Source organism: Chiloscyllium punctatum, chromosome 1 (genome assembly GCF_047496795.1).
Source record: "Chiloscyllium punctatum isolate Juve2018m chromosome 1, sChiPun1.3, whole genome shotgun sequence".
In the NCBI taxonomy this organism is placed as follows: Eukaryota; Metazoa; Chordata; class Chondrichthyes; order Orectolobiformes; family Hemiscylliidae; genus Chiloscyllium; species Chiloscyllium punctatum.
Genome location: NC_092739.1, coordinates 44,245,121 through 44,254,879, shown reverse-complemented (window position 1 = coordinate 44,254,879; position 9,759 = coordinate 44,245,121). Strand labels below are relative to the sequence as shown.

General features: G+C 42.4%; 1 long non-coding RNA gene across 2 annotated transcripts; it reads right to left on the bottom strand.

Annotated features, from left to right (window-relative positions):
- Positions 1-717: 717 nt before the first annotated feature.
- LOC140458219 (uncharacterized) lies at positions 718-9,323 on the bottom strand. 2 transcript variants are annotated; one of them, XR_011953459.1, is made up of 8 exons: positions 9,233-9,323; positions 8,621-8,680; positions 3,838-3,961; positions 3,000-3,076; positions 2,631-2,714; positions 2,012-2,111; positions 1,301-1,387; positions 718-908 (listed from the first exon to the last, which is right to left on the bottom strand). It is a non-coding gene; the product is annotated as an uncharacterized lncRNA (long non-coding RNA). The 2 variants fall into 2 exon arrangements; XR_011953460.1 differs by having other exon boundaries at positions 2,012-2,068.
- Between the last annotated feature and the right edge of the window lie 436 nt (positions 9,324-9,759).

The window sequence follows — 9,759 nt, the reverse complement described above, 5'->3', positions numbered from 1 at the left end:
AAGCTCAGATGTTTCCTCCTTTCACTGGAAGCTAAACTAATGAGTGTTCCTTCCCTCTGACAGAATCACTGGTTGAATCAGTCTTGTTTACAAGAACCACAACCAGACAAATGCATTCTAGTTTTAAAAAGGCTCCCCAGGAGGGTCACACTTTCATTAAGTTACACATAAGAATGGTTGCCATGGAATACACGCTTCATTAGTTGCTCTCAACACCAAGACAATCAGCTTCAGCAGGTGGGAATATGATTAGGTATACCTGAAGACTTCAATTAGGCTGCAGTTTATCAAGATGTTTGGAACCGCAATAAGTACTACATCTCTCCCACCGGGTTTAAAATTTGAGGAAGAAACATAGCCCCTTTGCTACCGAGGAAACTGCTGTTACCCCTGCAACAGGATCAGCTTCGATTGCTTCCGTAAGTGTATTACTGCTATATGCAGAGGGAAAATGCTTTTGCCAAGAATTCAAGTCTTGGCTTAAATTTGGCTGCACCCAGTTCACTCGAATTGACATTAGCCACTTAAATGCTCAACTTTTTGCTGAGCCAGGGACATAATTGCACCAACTTCAGTGGAACAACTGCAAATAGACTAGAAAAGTTTATTTTAAAAACTTATGAAATTACATATACTATTGGTCAGACTGTCAATAGATTGATTACTATTTGACCAGCAAACCTTTTAAAAGAGAAAGTCACAATGACAAAGTCAAACTACTTTTGCTTAAGTTTATTTCTTTTCTATTTGTTTCTAAAAATAGCATACTACAACACTTCACTCAATTGATCTTTACTTTGGGCAAAGAATGAGATTTTCTTCTAGTTCCAATCTACAATTCGAGGATCATCAGATCAGCCAGTCTTACGATGAGAGAAGACATGATTGGCCGAATGGTTCAGTGTAACCTGCAAACAGAATGGGAGGAAATGAAAACAAACTAGGAAAATATTAAAACAAATATCTTCAACTAAGTCAAAAAGTTTATTTCAAAAGGTAACACTTGCTTTTGTTTCTTTGTTAAACTTTTCTAAATCCCGATTTGTATTTAGTTCAGCTTTTTAGGGGAAAAAAGGATACTAATCATCACTAGACAGAAGATCGCAATGGTCACTCTCAACCTTTACACTACAAGTGTTCTGGACTGTACCCTCATTTCAACATATTGATCATCCTGCCCCTTACAGGGTCAGCTGGGTAGTTAGTGACAAATTTAATCAATGGGACAGTCATGAACATCTAAATCAGTCTCTCATTCACACTGACCTTCCATAAGGCAAATTGAACAAAATACATTTACCTGATCAAACATGGTTAGCACTGCAGTAATTCGCCATGCAGTGTTCACGATAACATCATGTAGCCATATAAATTGTTATCCATATGCCTTGCAGAACAAAAAGAATAAGCATCAACAAAAATAAAACCTTAAGTTTTAATTTGCACATTTAAAAAAGAAACTAAATATCTGAAAAATCTAAATGACTGTTCATAATTATATCCAGCTTTGCTCACCTGAAGTCTAAAAAAGTTGTAAAAACCTACAACAAAACTCTGTGCAGGAATATTAATAGTAAACATGCTACATCACACCTCAAAAGGGCTTGACAAATAAAAAAGGAATGGACTTGCAATGATATAAAACAATGGCATCTACTCAAATTGAGATGAGAATCTCAATTTTAATTTCAGATTGGCAAAGTGGCCCCACCTAGTTTTCTGGCTTCTGGAAATAACTATGCTAATTATAGCATTTGCAAATAGCTCCAAATGCACAATAAATACCTTAAAACAATTTCTTGACATCCAAAACACCACAAGGTAGAAACGTTAGCTCAGTAACAGCCTCTGAAGTTTCTACATATACAAATCTCAGAAAGGCACGAGAAACATCACAGCTAACAATGACTTTTGTAGCAGGTCAATTCTGCACTATACAATCTTTCAGAATTACGTGTTTAAATTTAGCCAGCAGTGATGCTAACATCACGAAAAAGGTTTAAGTACATACCTTTCGACTTGGAGTGTTAACCAACATGTTTGATCTTCAATTTGCAAACTCCTAAGCCTAGCAATTTGCAGACAGAGGAAAATCAAAGCTATCAACATGCCTGAAGGAATGCAATGATTATAAGTAAACAACTTTAAAAACTATAATTACTACAACATTTAAAATAAAAAAGATACTTTCCACTTAACTACATGTCCTCAGTTTTTCAACATAATCATAAAAATTCATGATGTGAACAGCAGTAAAAATGTTCTAATCACTGGACATGCATATTCATCTTAACCATTTAGCTTTTACCAAAAAATTGCAAATGCAAAAGCAGAAATTTATGTTTAACTGGGTGGCAGTAATTATATTTTTTAGTCAGAGAAAAAAGCTAGATGAGAATATAATAAAGGAAAGAACACATTAAGAGTGGGGGATACCTTTAAGGAAAATCCCATTTACTTCCATACAGGGCAAGTGTCCAAGAAAAATGCACGCTACAGTACATTCACATCAATTTTAAAGATAGGAATCATGAGTATCATAACTACAACAGCAAAAAAACACAGAATTTGCATCACTGTTTTAATCCATATTGGTTTGTCTAATCTGTAAACTGCAGAACTCATCTTACCTTTGTAAGATGTCCTAACCACAGGAAGCAGATTGTATGAACAACATTCACCCAGAGCTAAACAAGACATCCATTGTCAAAATTCTAAAAAAAAAAAGAGAATGTCAGTTGAGAAAGTGACTTGTGAACATACAAGAAAGGATATCTTATTAACAATCAGGAAACCCTCATATTTGCAGGACAGGTAGTCTTCTCCTTTCAAAGAAAGGATAACTCAAATTGTGTGATCATGCTTTAATCACAGGGTAACCTGACTTTGGCAATTATCTCCAGTAGACGGTTAAATGCCAATCTACTGTAAACACATTAGAATCAGATTTTTCCTGCAAATTTGTTTTGTGGCATTACAAGAAAATAGTAAACACATACCTGGTTCATTTACACACCCCCAGGTTGTTCCACAGCTTTACTGCTTTGTCACATCAGGTAGATACAATGCAACTTAACTGCAGAGAAGGCAATGTTCACAACATTAAAAAGATGGCCAACAAAAAGTCACTTGCATTATCCACCATTTACAAAGAAAGCCAGAAATTAACCTCGTTTGCTCCCACCATCTCATCAAAATTCAAGCCAACACATACAACTAATTGCAAGAAATGTTTGAAATCTTGTCTTTTGCCTTTTCATGGTGGTTTTGGAAGACAAAAAAAAAAGTGGGGTGTGTGGAAGGAAATGCATGAACATCAGATTTTAAAAAAAGTCAAGTTCAATCATTTGCTCCACTGGATACCAGAAGAAAATCACCCCACATGAAAAGTACAGTTTCCACTTGAAATAGTTGGTGTTCTTGAAGCATTTACATAATGCCACCTTCTTCCTATCTTAACGCCACATTCCAGGACAGACCAGAACCTGATCAAAAACGTGATATGCTGCTGGAAAAGCACAGCAGGTCAGACAGTATCAGAGGAGCAGGAGAACAAACATTTCAGCATAAACCCTTCAAAAATGTCAACTCCTGCTCCTCAGATACCGTTTAACCTGCGGGCTTTTCCAGCACCACATTCTTGACTGTGACCTCCAGCAACTGCAGTCCTCACTTTCTCTAAAAATGTAATATGCATAGCATCTGGGTTTGAGTATTCTACACACCCTCCAAACTAGATTTGTTACATAACACTTCAAAACAAAATCAATTTCAATTATTGCTAAAGTCTATCATGTGACAATCAGGAACTACCAAAAGCTTGTATTGCGATCTTACCAGCTGAGTGCCATTCTTTGATCCAACTGTCAGATGACCAGTGAAAGAGGGAGTGACAGGATTTAGCATTCCAAAGAAATGCATGATTTCGCTCATTCCTTAGAAGTTTTCACACAGGCTTTATCTATATTAAAAAAAGTGTTACATATTTGAAGATTAAATATTATTTAGCACAATTAAAAATGCTCAAATTCTGAATCACAACACTAGCTCTAGCATGATACTGCAGATTTAATAGGTTCAGATTCTTCTATTTGTATTCATTCTCAGGCTGTTAGGAAGTAAAATGCTGCTTAGACCAGCAGTTACTAGCCAGCCCTAGCCAATGCAGGCTGTGTAGCATCGGTACTCCCAAACTGCTGTTAGGAAATAATGTTCTTTATACAGAGCTTTATACAGTACTTTATTCACTTTACTAGACAAATTAGTAACTGACTGGATAGATGCAAAAAGGATATTCCCACATGCTGAAGGCTAGAACTAGGACACACTATGACATCACTTCATCACAGTACTCATTTGTTTCTAGATGGAAAAACAGTTGAGTTATACTAGTTGAATTTCTGATAAAATTTGGTATGTTAATGATGGGGGGAGCGAGCTGCAGTTTGTCAGTGAAGTGCCAATGTTGTACATGTAGCAGAAAAGCAGAAGCTTAGCTCACGGCCAGTTTCCCAATTTGGTCATGAATAAACATCTGCCAATGGCTTTTCTCTACTAGCAACAGATCTAGTTAGTAGTTATGATTCTTTAGATAGCTGTGTCACTTTGTATTGCTACAACATTCTGCATCAGGATGCTTACTATTTTATAGCTTATTCCAAATTACTCAACACAAAAGGGAAAAAACCTTATGACATCAGCAGACTTCCTTGCCAATTTTTGAACTTACTTTTGTATGGCACGTGGCCACCACTTTCAAAACTTTGCTGTCCATTCCTAAATTGCTCTTGAATGGAATGAGCGAAGTCATTTTAAGAGGACAGTTAAGAATCACAGAATCCCTACACTGTGGAAACAGGCCATTTGGCCCAAGTCCACCAATCCTCCAAAGAGTATCCCATCCAGACCCATTCCCCTAACTTTACTCTAGATTTCCTTTGACTAATGCACCTAGCCTACACATCACTGAACACTATGGGCAATTTAGCATGGCCAATACACCTAACCTGCACATCTTTGGACTGTGGGAGGAAACCCACAGAGAGGGAGCGTGCAAATAACACACACCCAACGCTGAAATTGAACCTGGGACCCTGGCGCTAAGAGGCAACAGTACTAACCACACAACAGTGACCATGCTACCCCAATACCACTGAACCACCACAACATGGTAGTTCCAGAGACATGCACACTAGAAACGGCTACCTCCCCAATTATTCTAGTGACATTTCATACAACAGTTGAAGATTAACTTTAGATCCCAGGATCACCACATCCTGTCTCCTTATTGATGCAGTAAAGCTCCAGCAGATTCATCCTTTCAATTAAATTGGATGCATTATGGTGTACTGAAGGCGACTGGGATGCTGGTTTACTAATTTCAGCAACAACTTTCAATCTTAGCTGTTCAGATCTTACTGGACTTCAAGTACGGGCAGAGGGGGTGGGGTGGCCTTGTTGGTAAGGGAGGATATTCAGTCCCTTGCGCAGGGGGACCTAGAGTCAGGGGATGTAGAGTCAGTGTGGATAGAGCTTCGAAACACTAAGGGTAAAAAGACCCTCATGGGCGTAATCTACAGGCCCCCAAACAGTAGTCTGGATGTTGGAGGTAAGTTAAATCAGGAGCTGAAATTGGCTTGTCGCAAAGATGTTACTACAGTTGTTATGGGGGATTTTAACATGCAGGTAGACTGGGAGAATCAGGATGGTATCGGGCCTCAAGAAAGAGACTTTGTGGAGTGCCTCAGAGATGGATTTTTAGAGCAGCTGGTGCTGGAGCCGACCAGGGATAAGGCGATTCTGGATCTGGTATTGTGTAACGAACCAGAATTGGTCAGTGACCTCGAAGTGAAGGAGCCATTGGGAAGCAGTGACCATAATACAATAAGCTTCAATCTGCAATTTGAGAGGGAGTGGGTACAATCTGAAGTGACAATATTTCAGTTGAATAAAGGGAAATATGGAGCTATGAGGGAGCAACTGGCCAAAGTTCAATGGTTCAATATCTTAACAGGGAAGACCGTGGAGGAACAATGGCAGATATTTCTGTGTATAATGCAGAAGATGCAGGATCAGTTCATTCCTAAAAGGAAGAAAGATCCCAGGAGGAGACATGGGCAGCCGTGGCTGACGAGGGAAGTAAAGAAACATAAGGTTAAAAGAGAAAAAGTATAACTTAGCGAAGATAAGCGGGAAAACGGAGGACTGGGAAGCTTTTAAAGAACAACAGAGGATTAGTAAGAAGGAAATGCGCAGAGAAAAAATGAGGTACGAAGGTAAACTGGCCAAGAATATAAAGGAGGATAGTAAAAGCTTTTTTAGCTATGTCCAAGGCAAAAAAATGGTTAGGACAAAAATTGGGCCCTTGAAGACAGAAGCAGGGGAATATATTACTGGGAACGAAGAAATGGCAGAGGAATTAAATGGGTACTTCAGATCTGTGTTCACTGGGGAAGACACAAGCAATCTCCCTGAGGTAACAGTGGCTGAAGGACCTGAACTGAAGGGAATTTCTATTTGCCAGGATTTGGTGTTGGAGAGACTGTTAGGTCTGAAGGTTGATAAGTCTCCGGGACCTGATGGCCTGCATCCCAGGGTACTGAAGGAGGTGGCTCGGGAAATCGTGGATGCGCTGGTGATTATTTTCCAGAGTTCAATAGAATCGGGGTCGGTTCCTGAGGATTGGAGGGCAGCTAATGTCGTGCCACTCTTTAAGGGTGGGCGGGAGAAAGCAGGAAATTATAGACCAGTTAGTCTGACCTCAGTGGTGGGAAAGATGCTGGAGTCTATTATAAAGGATGAAATTATGGCACATCTGGATAATAGTAACAGGATAGGACAGAGTCAGCATGGATTTATGAAGGGGAAATCATGCTTGACTAATCTTCTTGAATTTTTTGAGGATGTAACTCGGAAGATGGACGAGGGAAATCCAGTGGATGTAGTGTACCTGGACTTTCAGAAAGCTTTTGATAAAGTCCCACAAAAGAGGTTAGTGAGTAAAATTAGGGCGCACGGGATTGGGGGCAAAGTACTAGATTGGATAGAGAATTGGTTGGCTAATAGGAAACAAAGGGTAGTGATTAACGGCTCCATTTCGGAATGGCAGGCAGTGACCAGTGGGGTACCGCAGGGATCCGTGCTGGGACCGCAGCTTTTTACAATATATGTAAATGATATAGAAGATGGTATCAGCAATAACATTAGCAAATTTGCTGATGACACAAAGCTAGGTGGTAGGGTGAAATGTGATGAGGATGTTAGGGGATTACAGGGTGACCTGGACAAGTTAGGTGAGTGGGCAGATGCATGGCAGATGCAGTTTAATGTGGATAAATGTCTGGTTATCCACTTTGGTGGCAAGAACAGGAAGGCAGATTACTACCTCAATGGTATCAAATTAGGTAAAGGGGCTGTGCAGAGAGATATGGGTGTTCTTGTCCACCAGTCAATGAAGGCAAGCATGCAGGCACAGCAGGTCGTGAAGAAGGCTAATAGCATGCTGGCCTTCATAACAAGAGGGATTGAGTATAGAAGCAAAGAGGTGCTTCTGCAGCTGTACAGCGCCCTGGTGAGACCACACCTGGAGTACTGTGTACAGTTCTGGTCTCCAAATTTGAGGAAAGACATTCTGGCTATTGAGGGAGTGCAGCGTAGGTTCACAAGGTCAATTCCTGGAATAGCAGGATTGCCTTACACGGAAAGACTGAAGCGACTGGGCTTGTATACCCTTGAGTTTAGAAGACTGAGAGGGGATCTGATTGAAACGTATAGGATTATGAAAGGACTGGACACTCTGGCAGGAGGGAACATATTTCCGTTGATGGGGGAGTGCCGAACCAGAGGACACAACTTAAAAATACGGGGTAGACCATTTAGGACAGAGATGAGGAGAAGCTACGTCACCCAGAGAGTGGTGGCTGTGTGGAATGCTCTGCCCCAGAGGGCAGTGGAGGCCCAGTCTCTGGATTCATTTAAGAAAGAATTGGATAGAGCTCTCAAAGATAGTGGAGTCAAGGGGTATGGAGATAAAGCTGGAACAGGATACTGATTCGGAATGATCAGCCATGATCATATTGAATGGCGGTGCAGGCTCGAAGGGCAGAATGGCCTACTCCTGCATCTATTGTCTAATTCAGTTCCCTACTGTAATCAATCCATTATAACAGAGTTCAGATAGCACTAGCACTTTGCTTCAAAGTAACCTGTCCTGTCTATCACACAATCAAGTGAACTGGATGAACAATCCAAGAAATCTCAACAATATGCATGAATATGGGGGGGGGGGGTGCAAGTAATACCAGAGGTATCAGATAACCGATCTTAACGCAACATCCCTTAAAATTTGAATACATGCAATCCCTATCCATCCTGACCCAGTCAAAAATCACATGACACCAGGTTATAGTCCAGCAGGTTTATCTGAGAAATTTACTAGCTTTTGGAGCACTGCTCCTTCATCAGGTGGTACAGAGTTAGATCAGAGGCACGTAATTTATTAGGAAAAGACTAAAGGGACATACAACTCACGCAAACAAACATAAGATGGCTCTTAAGTCTTCCTCTCTCACTAGCCACCTAATGAAGGAGCAACATATTTTCAAATACAACCACCTCTCACCTGGTATCGTGTGAAGTTTGACCTTGTTGCCCAAGACCGGCACCTCCAAATCATGGCGACCTGACCAAGTAAGGAGAAGTTAGTCAGTGGTTTCCAGCCCAAACTGGGGAGAGCTCACAGTCTCTTGCGCCTTTCTCAGCAGCTGGGCTCCAGTGGAAATCCCGCCTGCTGACTGCAGGGGGCGGCAGAGGGAAACTCCACCACGTGGGCCCCTGGCGCGCAGGCCGGGTCAACCCGTAGCCCACGAGCCAGCTTCAGCCGCACGCCCAGAACGGCTGGTAACCGCTTCCTCCCCCCCACCCCAGGCATGCTCCAACACCGAGAGCAGTTACGCCCGTACCCCCACCAGGATCCCCGAACATCCGCTCGCCACCACTTCCTCCATCCCCCCGTGCAACCCTGGATCCACAGACCAGGCAGAGGCTTACAAACCCCCCCCCCAATCAACCCTGGATCCACAGACCAGGCAGAGGCCTACAAACCTCCCCCAATCAACCCGCCAGGACTAGAGCATCGACTCGAGCTTCCCCCGTTCCCCGCGGCTCCCTCTGAACCTGTCCACGGGTCAGGAGAGGCCGAAACACCCCACCCGCTGGGGAGAGGGCCGGTTACCTCGGGACGATACCCGTCATGCGGAGGCGAGCACAACCCCTGCTGCCACTCTCAGGCCTCGGCGACGAAAAGAGGGAGCAGTCCCTGTGCCCGCCCAATATAAAGCGGTGGCGGCGGGTGGGCGGGGTTCACGCGGATGACGAAGCGCTCGTAACTCCTCCTACACACCCCCGCGCCCCTCCCCCCTCCCGTTCAACCCCCTCGCGGCAAAATGCGCGGGAACCTGTCCGAGGAAATGAAGAGTAACGGTCACCTGAAAGACAAGCAAAACCGTATCACTGTTATTATCGCCAAACAATCTGAAACGTTTACTCCTCTCCTTCCCCGACCCGCTGAGCATTTTTTGGACGTGGAATCACAGTCAATTTAAATTCATAAAATGGTTAGAGCTCACACAGAGGCCTTGTTGACCCATCGTGTCCTTGTGAACCAGTTAATTCCGGTTACCTGCCGCGTGAGTTACAGTATTTTCTGGTCCAGTGCCATAAGCATCAGGTCAAAACACCTTGACAGTTGAACATATGACA